Below are 10,896 nucleotides of genomic sequence, written 5' to 3'. Positions count from 1 at the left end.
ACTTGACCCTATTGGCGATGACCTTGGACAGAATTTTGTAGTCCACGTTAAGTAGTGAGATGGGTCGCCAATTTTTGATTTTTTGCCTCTCCCCCTTCTGCTTGTAGATGAGGGTGATGATGCCTTTCCTCATGGAGTCTGACATGCTGCCTGCCAGGAGCATACCCCCGTACACTTCCAGCAGGTCCTACTCTGTAGAATATCTCTCTGACACCCAGAGCTTGGTCAGAAATGAAAAGAAAGGCGGCGGCACAGAGCAATTTAAAGGCACAGAGCAGACCGGGCGGAGACATCCCCTTCAACCTCTCTGTGTTTCTCTTTCCTCTTAAACTCCCGGATTCAAATTAAAATCTGGCACTCCAGAGTCCCAGACTGGCCCCTTCCTACCTCGAACACTGGAGTATTTGCTGTCGAAAAAGTTTCCCCCGAATTAAAGGCACCAGTTTCGATTTTAACCCGTTTCATTGCTGCCCTGATCGCGCTCTCTCACCCGATCGCTGACATGATCTCTGTTTTTCGGCTGAAATCTTGATGTGAATTGAAACTTTACGTTAAATTTCCACTTTGGAGATCGGCAGGGGAGGAGGGCGATCGTTTGACGGGGATTTTTTTGAAATTTTACTCAAAAGGGACTCGGAAATCCGGCGATGAGGCCGGACACACAAACACAGTGACATTAATCTAACCCGCCCGCCCCTTTAACACACTCTGACAAAAAGTTCACATCTGCACATTTACGGGACAAACTGTTCGCCAGGTTGACAATTCCCGGGACAGGCTTTCCTCCCCGCTCGGCCTGTGCTGCGGATTCTCGGGGGTTAGTTGTAGTTTCCCAGCTCAGTAACTGTTAAACACTCTGAGGCCGGCGCTCCTCACAGTGACTGGTCCCCACATTCAGGGGGAGGAGCCAATCACAGCTGTGACTGTGATAATCCATATCTGGTTTTAAATTTTATTTTTCATACACAGAAATATGTGTAACTAATGTGAAGCTACAGAGAATTATCCAGCGCACTGACCAACAGCGGATGAGACTTGTTCACAGGTACAATATCAGTCCTATACTTTGGTAACAGAATATCTGAGCGCAACTGCGGCAGATCGATTTCCACGATTGTTAGTGTTAGTCCTCTATTTTGGACCAAAAAAGGATCGATCCGAGTATTTTTTAAACGATGAAAAGCTCGGAACAGTGGAGGTCCAAATACATTTAGGGTTCCATATACACATATCAGGTACAAAGAACAATCCAAAAGTCTAATGGAATGTTACCCTTTATATCAAGAGGGCTAGAATATAAAGGAAAGGCAATACAGGCTGGGGCTGTTTTCTCTAGAAAAGAGAAGGCTGAGGAGTGACCTGATAGAGGTCTTCAAGATAATGAAAGGGTTTGATAGGGCAACCTGGAGAAAATGTTTCCACTTGTGGGGGAGGCCAAAACTAGAAGTCATCAATATAAAATGGTCGCTAATAAATCCGACATGAAATTCAGGAGAATCTTCTTTACCCAAAGAGTGGTGAGAATGTGGATCACACTATCACAAGGAATAGTTAATGCAAATGGCACTGATACATTTAAGTGGGATTATTAGTTGATTTCTCTGTTACTTTCGTAACTATGGTTGTTAATCCATCAACAATAACCTCTGCTTGATTCTAGGCCGAGTGGATAAACAATATCCATCTATAGTTTAATACATTGACTTACAAGAGGGTTGCACTGCAGCTGTTTTCAAAAGTTACATTCAAGTGTATTACAGTTATAATACAACTGTCTACAGAATTCATTAATAACAAGCAATCAATACAACTTGATCTCTCCGCCGAACCCAAGTTGATCAGACTTATCCTTCATTCACTGCCTGTAGCAATGGACCATCTTGAGAGATCTAACTTTTAGGAGGTAGCATGACCCATCTTTATAGTATTCGGCTGTGTTGTTCTGTACGTAAGCACCGCTGGTCTTATCTGCTGTTCCTAAACCATCCTACTGTGCTGACTCTCCAAAAAACACCAAGGATTGTTTAAAATCATTGTATTGACGTAGCCTTTTACCGGTTTCAGTTCTTACTATGTTTATTCGAGGTTAGGACAACTTGTCTCTTGGATCTTATTGTTTTTCACTATCCTAATGACTCAGCATTCTTCCAATGACTTCTTGGGTTTCTGTCAGTTATTTTCCTCACGGAGATGTGGACCTGTGCCCTCCTATTTTTTATGCTTTGTGTTAAACGATATTTTTAAAATTTCATTTGTGGGATGTGCGCGTCGCTGCCAACGCCATCATTTATTGCTCATCCCTAATTGTTCTGAGAAGGTGGTGGTGAGCCGCTTTCCTGAACTGCTGCAGTCCGTGTGGTGAAGGTTCTCCCAAAGTGCTGTTAGTTAGGGAGTTCCAGGATCCAGGATCATAATATGATTAGGCAGAGTTAGCATGGTTTTATGAAAGGGATATCATGTTTTACAAACCGATTAAAGTTTTTTTAGGATGTCACTAGCAGGGTAAATAAAGGTGAACCAGTGGATGTCGTATATTTGGATTTTCAAAAGGCATTCGATAAGGTGCCACATAAAAGGTTGTTACACAAGGTAAGGGCTCATGGGGTTGGGGTAACATATTAGCATGGATAGAGGATTGGCTGATGGACAGCAAACATAGATTAGGGATAAACGAGTAATTTTCAGGCTGGCAGGCTGTAATTAGTGGGGTGCTGCAAGGATCAGTGCTTGGGCCTCAGTAATTTACAATCTATATTAATGACTTAGATGAAGGGACTGAGTGTAATGTATCCAAGTTTACTGATGATACAAAGCTAGGTGGGAAAGTAAGCTGTGAGGAGGACACAAAAAGTCTGCAAAGGGATATAGACAGATTAAGTGAGTGGGCAAGAAGGTGGTAGATGGAGTATAATGTTGGGAAAAGTGAGGGTATTCACTTTGGTAGGAAGAATAGAAAAGCAGATTTTTTTTAGATGCTGAGAAACGATTAAAAGTTGGTGTTCAGAGACACTTGGGCACCCTGTTACAAGAAACACAAAAATTTAACATGCAGGTACAGCAAGCAATTAAGAAAGCAAATGGGATGTTGGCCTTTATTGCATGGGGCTTGGAGTACAAAAGCAAGGAAATCCTTTTACAATTGTACAGGGCTTTGGTGAGACCTCAGCTGGAGTACTTTGTACAGTTTTAGGCTCCTTATCAAAGGAAGGATGTTCTTGCATTAGAGGTGATGCAGCGAAGGTTCACTTGAGTAATTCCTGGGATGAGAGGATTTTCCTACGAGGCGAGGTTGAGTAGAATGGGCCTATACTCTCTGGAGTTTAGAAGAATGAGAAGAATCTCATTCAAACATATAAGATTATGACGGAGCTTGACAGGGTAGATGCTGAGAAGTTGTTTCCCATGGCTGGAGAGTCTAGAACTAGGGGGCATAGTCGTAGGATAAGGGGTTGGCCATTTAAGACTGAGATGAGGAGGAATTTCTTCACTCAGAGGTTTGTGAATCGTTGGAATTCTCTAGCCCAGAGGGCTGTGGATGCTGAGCCGTTCAATATATTCAAGTCTGAGATAGAGAAATTTCTGGACTCCAGGGGAATCAAGGGATATGGAGATCGGGCATGGAGTTGAGATCGACGATCAGCCATGATCGGATTGAATGGCGGAGCAGGTTTGAGGGACCACGTGGCCTACTCCTTCTCCTATTTCTTATGTTCTTATTTTGAACCCCCGACGATGAAGGAACGACGATATATTTTCAAGTCAGGATGGCGTGTGACTTGGAGGGGAACGTGCAGGTGGTGTTGTTCTCATGTGTCTACTGCCCTTGTGCTTCTAGGAGGTAGAGGTCGCGGGTTTGGGATGTTCCATCGAAGAACCCTTGGCGAGTTGCTGCAGTGCATCCTGTAGATGGTACACACTGCAACCATGGTGCGCGAGTTGGTGAAGGGAGTGAATGTTCAACGTGGTTGATGTAGTGCCAATCAAGTGGGCTGCTTTGTCCTTGAAGGTGTCGAGCATCTTGAGTGTTGATGGAGCTGCACTCATCCAGGCACGTGGAAAGTATTCCATCACACTCCCGATTTGTGCCTTTTAGATGGTGGAACGGCGTTAGGGATTCAGGAGGTGAGTCACTCGCCGCAGAATCCCAGCCACTGACCTGCTGTTGTAGCCACAGTATTTAACTTACAGGGAGCCAGATAAGCACCAGAAGGAGTAAAGAATAGAAGTGTATGATGATAGGGTCACTTGAAGTAGGGTGGGATGAGTGGGCTCGTGTGGAGCATAAACGCCGGTATAGACCAGTTGTGCTGAATGACCTGTTTCTGTGCTGTAGTTCCGAGTGAACGGGGGAAGTGAGAGGACATTCTGGGGCTGTATGTACAGGGTGTGTCCTGGGTAAGGGAGTCAGAATGGGAAGAACCTGTTCTTTTAAACCATTGCTGCTTTTTCTCCCCAACCAGTAATAAATGGTCCTGGTTTAGTTGCAATCTCACCGTGTTTGTTGTTATTGGCAGGGAACAGTGGAAACAGGGCCGGACAGTAAGGATGTGGGGAGTTATACAAAGAGCATCTATTGCAGGCATCAGGTGAGAAGTGTGAAGGACACATTTTAAACAGCGGCTTTTTGGTTTCGGTTGAACGGTTAGTCCCATGAGAGAGGGGATTAGAAAACTGACCTGTACAAAGGTACCTGCCCAATCGTGTCGTCCCATTCATGGACCAGTTCAAGGGTTGGGTTGTGACTGGATGTCACGAAATTTTTGTAAAACAGCCCAGCACACGTGGTATGCAGAAGCTGAGTGCTGCAATACTGCAGTAGATTCAAACACTGACATTATGTGTCGCTGGTTTTCATTTGTGGATATTCAAATTATGATTAACAGAGATATTACACTGATCACTTTTGTATTTCCTACCTCACCTGCTCTTGAGTTACAAGAGATAATCTTTCTTCCTACAGGCAAATACTTGAAGGACCCAGAATAAATGTGATGTTTGCTCCACTGGAGGCGAAAGGAACAGTGCAGCCAGCTCCTTCTCGCATGATCACACACAGAGCACGGAGACACAGACAGGTCATCAGTTCCACAGTCTCAGACAGCAGAAGTAGTCAGGCCCACACTGATCCCAAGTTCCAGAGACACATTTTCAATCCATCAGTCAAACAGAGAAAGTGAGGCAGACACTGTTTCCATTTCACCCTAACTCAGTATTGCTGACAGGTAGATACAAAAATCCCAGCCCAAAAACACACCATCAGACTGAAAGGCAATGTGTCAATCTCACAATAGGGCAACATTAACTTCCAATTAAATAGCAGATAAAAATCACACATTGTACTTGATTGAAAGGTGCAGAATGTATCCCGATAATGTACCGTGAGATTCAAATTGAATACTAGCCCAGAATGCACACATATGAGTCTAATACATTCAGTATCTATCCGAATAGTGTTTTGTGAGATACCAAATTGCATACAAGGTGAAAACTCACGTACAGTATCACATTGAGAACTGCTGAAAGATAATATAACCTGAGAAACAAATTAGATACTGGTTCAGAATGCACTCATGGTATGAGATTTAAAGATGCAGTATCAATTCTATTAGTGCAGACTGAGATACACATTACATACCAGAAAAATGTAATTATATCAGTTTGAAAGATACATTATCATTTACAATTGTATTCACAGAGATACAGATTTAAGAGTAGCCCAAAAAGTGCACACATTATCTGGTTAAAACCTATAGCATCAAATCCTAGAGTTTATCCATATTTATCAATTAAATAATCAGTAGAAGTATTTAAACATTAAGATATTAAAGCTACAGTTTTGAACGCCATAATTTAATAAGAGACCAATATTACATAAAGATACAGAATGAGTCTCACAGACAGATACAGTACCAGGGATAGAGAGACACAGGATAAATCCCACGCTGACACACAGATGAAGAATCTCAGTGCGCTCAGTTTTTATCCATTTTTGTTTGGTTTATTTGCAGTAATGTAAATAGTGTGGGATTCATTCTTTATCTGTCAGTCTCTGATACTGTATCTAAGTGTGAGATTCATTGTGTTTCTCACAGTATCTGGTCCAGTATGTGAGTGTGGGATTCATTCTGTATCTCTATGTAATTTGGATCTCCATTTGCAGTATGCTGTTCAAAACTAGCATCAATATCATAATGTATAAATAGTTTTTCGCACAGTATTTAATTGGTAGATATGGATATACTTTAAAATTTGATGCTGTAGGTTTTAATCAGGTAATGTGTGCGCTTTTTGGACTACTATTAAATCTCTATCTGTGTGAACATAATTGTGAATTACACTGTATCTTTCACACTGATTTAGTGGCATTTTTGTAGTGATATATAATGTGCAGCTCACCCTGCACTAATGGAAATGATATTGTGTCTTTCATTCTGAAGCTATGTGATTTTTGGACTGGGGTGTAATGTGCAACTCAGTCTGCACTAATGTAGGTGATTGTGAGATTCATTCTGTATCTCTCAGTCTCTGGTACTGTGTGCGAGTGTTGGATTCGTTCTGTACCTGTTACTCTTATATACTATGTGTGAATGTAGCACTGATTCTCTATCTTACAGTATCTGATAATGTATGTGAAAGTGGGATTCATTCTGTATCGGTCAGTGTTTGGTACTGTGTGTGAGTGTGGCATTCATCCTGTATCTGTTAGCCTCTGGTACTGTGTGTGAGTGTGGGATTCAATCTGTATCTGTCTGTCTCTGGTACTGTGTCTGAGTGTGGCATTCATTCTGTATCTGTTAGCCTCTGGTACTGTGTGTGAGTGTGGGATTCATTCTGTATCTGTTAGTCTCTGGTACTTTATGTGAGTGAAGGATTCATTCTCTTCCTGTCACTCTCTGGTACTGTATCTGAGTGCGAGATTCATTGTGTTTTTGACAGCCTCTGGTACTGTATATGAGTGTGGTATTCATTCTGTATCTGTCAGTCTCTGGCACTGTGTATGAGCGAGGGATTCGTTCTGTATCTTTCAATCGCTGTTACTGTATCTCAGCTTGAGGTTCGTTTTGTATCTGTATGTATGTTTTCTCTCAGGTTACATTATGACGTTCGCAATTGTAGCATTAATATCTTAATGTATGAATCGTTTTTTGATCAGTATTTAATTGGAAAATATGGATATATTTTGTTATGATGCTGTAGTTTTTCATCAGATAATGTATGTGCTTTTAAAATTACTATTAAATCTGTATCTCTGTGCACACAATTGTGAATGATAATACATCTTTAAAACCGACATTTTTGGATTAGTATGTAATGCATTGTTCAATCTGTACCAATGGAATTGATACTGCATCTTTCACTGTGACACCATTGGATTTTTGGTCTGGTATTTAATGTGTATCTCAGTCTAATGGAATACTCTACATTTCAGTCTCAATCTGCATTAGATTCTTGGATTGGTATATAATATGTAGCTCAGCCAGTAGTAACAGAATTGCTGTGAGATTTTGAATTGGTAAATAGTGTGTCGATCGGGCGGCACAAATGGAATTGATACTGTATCTTTCAATCTGTTACTGTATGAGACTTTTGGAGTGGTATGTAAAGTGTAACTCAGTCTACACTAATGTACGTGGCTGTAGGATTCATTCTGTATCTGTCAATCTGGAACTGTGCATGAGTGTGGGATTTATTCTTTACCCGCCACTCTCTGGTACTGAACATCAGTGTGAGATTCATTCTGTATCCGTCACTCTCTGGTACTGTACGTGAGTGTGGGATTCATTCTGTATCCGTCACTCTCTGGTACTGTGTGTGAATATGGGATTCATTCTGTATCTTTCAGTTGAGGTCGAAAATCAGACATGATCTTATTGAATGACGGAGCAGGCTCGACGGTCTGTATTGCCTAGTCCTGCTACAATTTCTAATGTTCTTATGTCAGTCTCTCGTACTGTGTGTGAGTATGAGATTCATTCTGTAATTGTCAGTCACTGGTACTGTGTGCGAGTTTGGGATGTATTCTGTATCGGTCAGTCTCTGGTACTGTATGTGAGTGTGGGTTTCATTCTGTACACAATGTCTCTCGTACTGTGTGTGTGTGCGTGTGTGTGTGTGATTCATACTTCAACTTTATGTCTCCGATACTTTATGAGAGTGTGGAATTCGTCCAAATATGCAGTCTCTGACATTGTGTGATTGTGGGATTCATTCTGTATCTTTTCTTCCCTGGTACTTTATAGGGGTGTGGGATTCATTCGTATCTGTCAGTCCCTGATACTGTATGAGAGTGTGGGATTCATTCTGTACCTATCAGTCCCTGATACTGTATGTGATTGGGATTCATTCTGTATCTGTCAGTCCCTGATACTGTATGTGAGTGTGGGATTCATTCTGTACCTTTATGTACTGTTTCTCTCAGATTATATTATGATATTTGAAACTGTAACTTTTTCCAAGTGTTTAATTGGTAGATATGTATACAATTTGATTTGATGGTGTAAGTTTTATTCAGATGATGTGTGCACTTTTTGGATTAATATTGAATCTGTATCTATGTGAATACAATTGTGAATGATAATGTATCTTTCAAACTGATATGGTGACATTTTTGAAATGGTATGTAACGTGTAATTGCATCTGTACTAATGGGATACTGTTTATTTCAGTCTGTATCAGTCTCAAAATTGACACTCAACGTTTCAATCCGACAATATGAGATTTTTGGACTGGTTTGTAATGTGTAACTCAGTCTGGACAAATGTAGGTGACTGTGAGATTCATTCTGTATCTCTCAGTCTCTAGTAATTTATGCGAGTGTTAGATTCATTCTGTATCTGTCAGTCTCTGGTACTGTGTGTAAGTGTGGGATTCATTCTGTATGTGTCAGTCTCTAGTACTCTATGTGAATGTGGGATTCATTCTGTACCTGTCAGCCTCTGGTACTTTGTGTGAGTGTGGGATTCATTCTGCACCTGTCAGCCCCTGGTACTGTGTGTAAATGTGAGATTCATTCATAAAACTTTCAGTCTCGATATTGTATGTGAGTGTGGGATTCATACTGTATCTGTTCGTCTCTAGTACTGTATGCGATTATGGGATTCAATCTATATATGCAGTCGCTGTTATCATGCGAACATCGGATTCATTGCGTATCTGTCAGTCTTTGGCACTGTCTGTGAGTGAGAAATTCATTGTATATATGCAGTCTGTTGTACTGTGTGTGATTGTGGAATTAATACTGTACCTATTAGTCTCTGTTACTGTGTCAATGTGGGATTAATTCTGTACCTGTCCATCTCTGGTACTGTGTGTTAATGTAGGATTCATTATATATCTGCCTGTCTCTGGTACTGTATGTGAGTGCGAGATTCATTCTGTATCTGTCCGTCTCTGATACTATGTTTAAGTGTGCGATTCAATCTGTACCTATCAGTTTCTGGTATTGTATGTGAGTGTGAGAGTCATTGTGTGTGTGTGTGCATGTGTGTATTTGTGTGATTCTTAAATTACCTGTCAGTTTCTGGTACTTTGAGAGTGTTGGAATAATCCAAATATGTAGTCTCTGACATTGTGTGAGTGTGGGATTCATTCTGTATCTTTCCATCCATGGTACTTTATGTGAGTGTGGAATTAACTCACTATTCGCCCGTCCCTGGTACTTTAAGTGAGTGTGGGAAAGTTTCACAGGAATTAACCGAAAGGGAAATACAGAAAGATTAAACATAAGGACATAAGAAATAGGAGCAGGAGTAGGCCACTCATCACCTTGAGCCTGCGTTCAATCAGATCATGCCTGATCTTCGATCTCAATTCACTTTCCCGCCCGATTTCCATATCCCTTCATTCCCCTAGAGTCCAAAAATGTATCTATCTCAGCCTTGAATATACTCAACGATCAGCATCCACAGCCCCCGGGGTAGAGAACTCAAAGATTCACAACACTCTGATTGAAGAAATTATTCCTTATGTCAGTGTTAAATGGCCGACCCTTTATTTTGAAACTATACCCCCTAGTTCTAGACTATCCATCCAGATGAAACATTATCTCAGCATTTACTCTGTCAAGCCCTCTCAGAAACTTATATATCATTCTTCTAAACTCCAGAGGGTATAGGCCCATTCCACACAATCTACGAAAGCGAAAATAAAACCTAAAAATGCTGGAAAGACTCAGCAGGTCCGGCAGCATCTGTGGAGAAGGGAAGCTCGATTTAACGGTTCAGGTCAATGACCCTTCTATAGACCTGAACGGTTAATCCTACCTCCCTCTGTCCACAGATGCTGCTGGACGTGCTGAGTATCTCCAGCATTTTCTGTTTATATTTCCAATTTCCAGCATCTATAGTATTTTCCTTTTTGCAGAATAAATCAATTCCTCGAAGGGAATTGAAATTTAAATAAGGAACTGAAAGCAGTGGAGGGAAAAGCTTCAGAAAGTCAATGAATTTCACTGAGTCAAAGACAGATGCAGCGCAGAGGAAGCCATTCGGCCCATCATGTCCGTGCCAGTTCTTTGAAAGAGCTATCCAATTAGTCCCACTCGGCTGCTCTTTCCCCAAAATCCTGCATTTTTCCCCTTCAAGTATTTAACCAATTCCCTTTTGAAAGTTATTATTGAATCTGCTTCCACCACCATTCCAGATGATAGCAACTCGCTGCGTAAAATGTTCTCCTCATCTCATCTCTCGTTCTTTTGCCAATTATCTTAAATCTGTGTCCTCTAGTTACCAGACCTTCTGCCTCTGGAAACAGTTTCTCCTTATTTACTCTATCAAAACCTTTCCTGATCTTGAACATCTCTATTTAATCTTCCCATAACCTCCTCTGCTCTAAGGAGAACCAGCCCAGCTTCTCTAGTCTCTCCACCTAACCGAAGTTCTGCATTTTCTGGTTACC

Source organism: Heptranchias perlo, chromosome 3, assembly GCF_035084215.1.
Source record: "Heptranchias perlo isolate sHepPer1 chromosome 3, sHepPer1.hap1, whole genome shotgun sequence".
NCBI classification, from domain to species: domain Eukaryota; kingdom Metazoa; phylum Chordata; class Chondrichthyes; order Hexanchiformes; family Hexanchidae; genus Heptranchias; species Heptranchias perlo.
The sequence above is the reverse complement of the archived record's forward strand: the minus strand, read 5'-3'. Positions refer to the sequence as shown.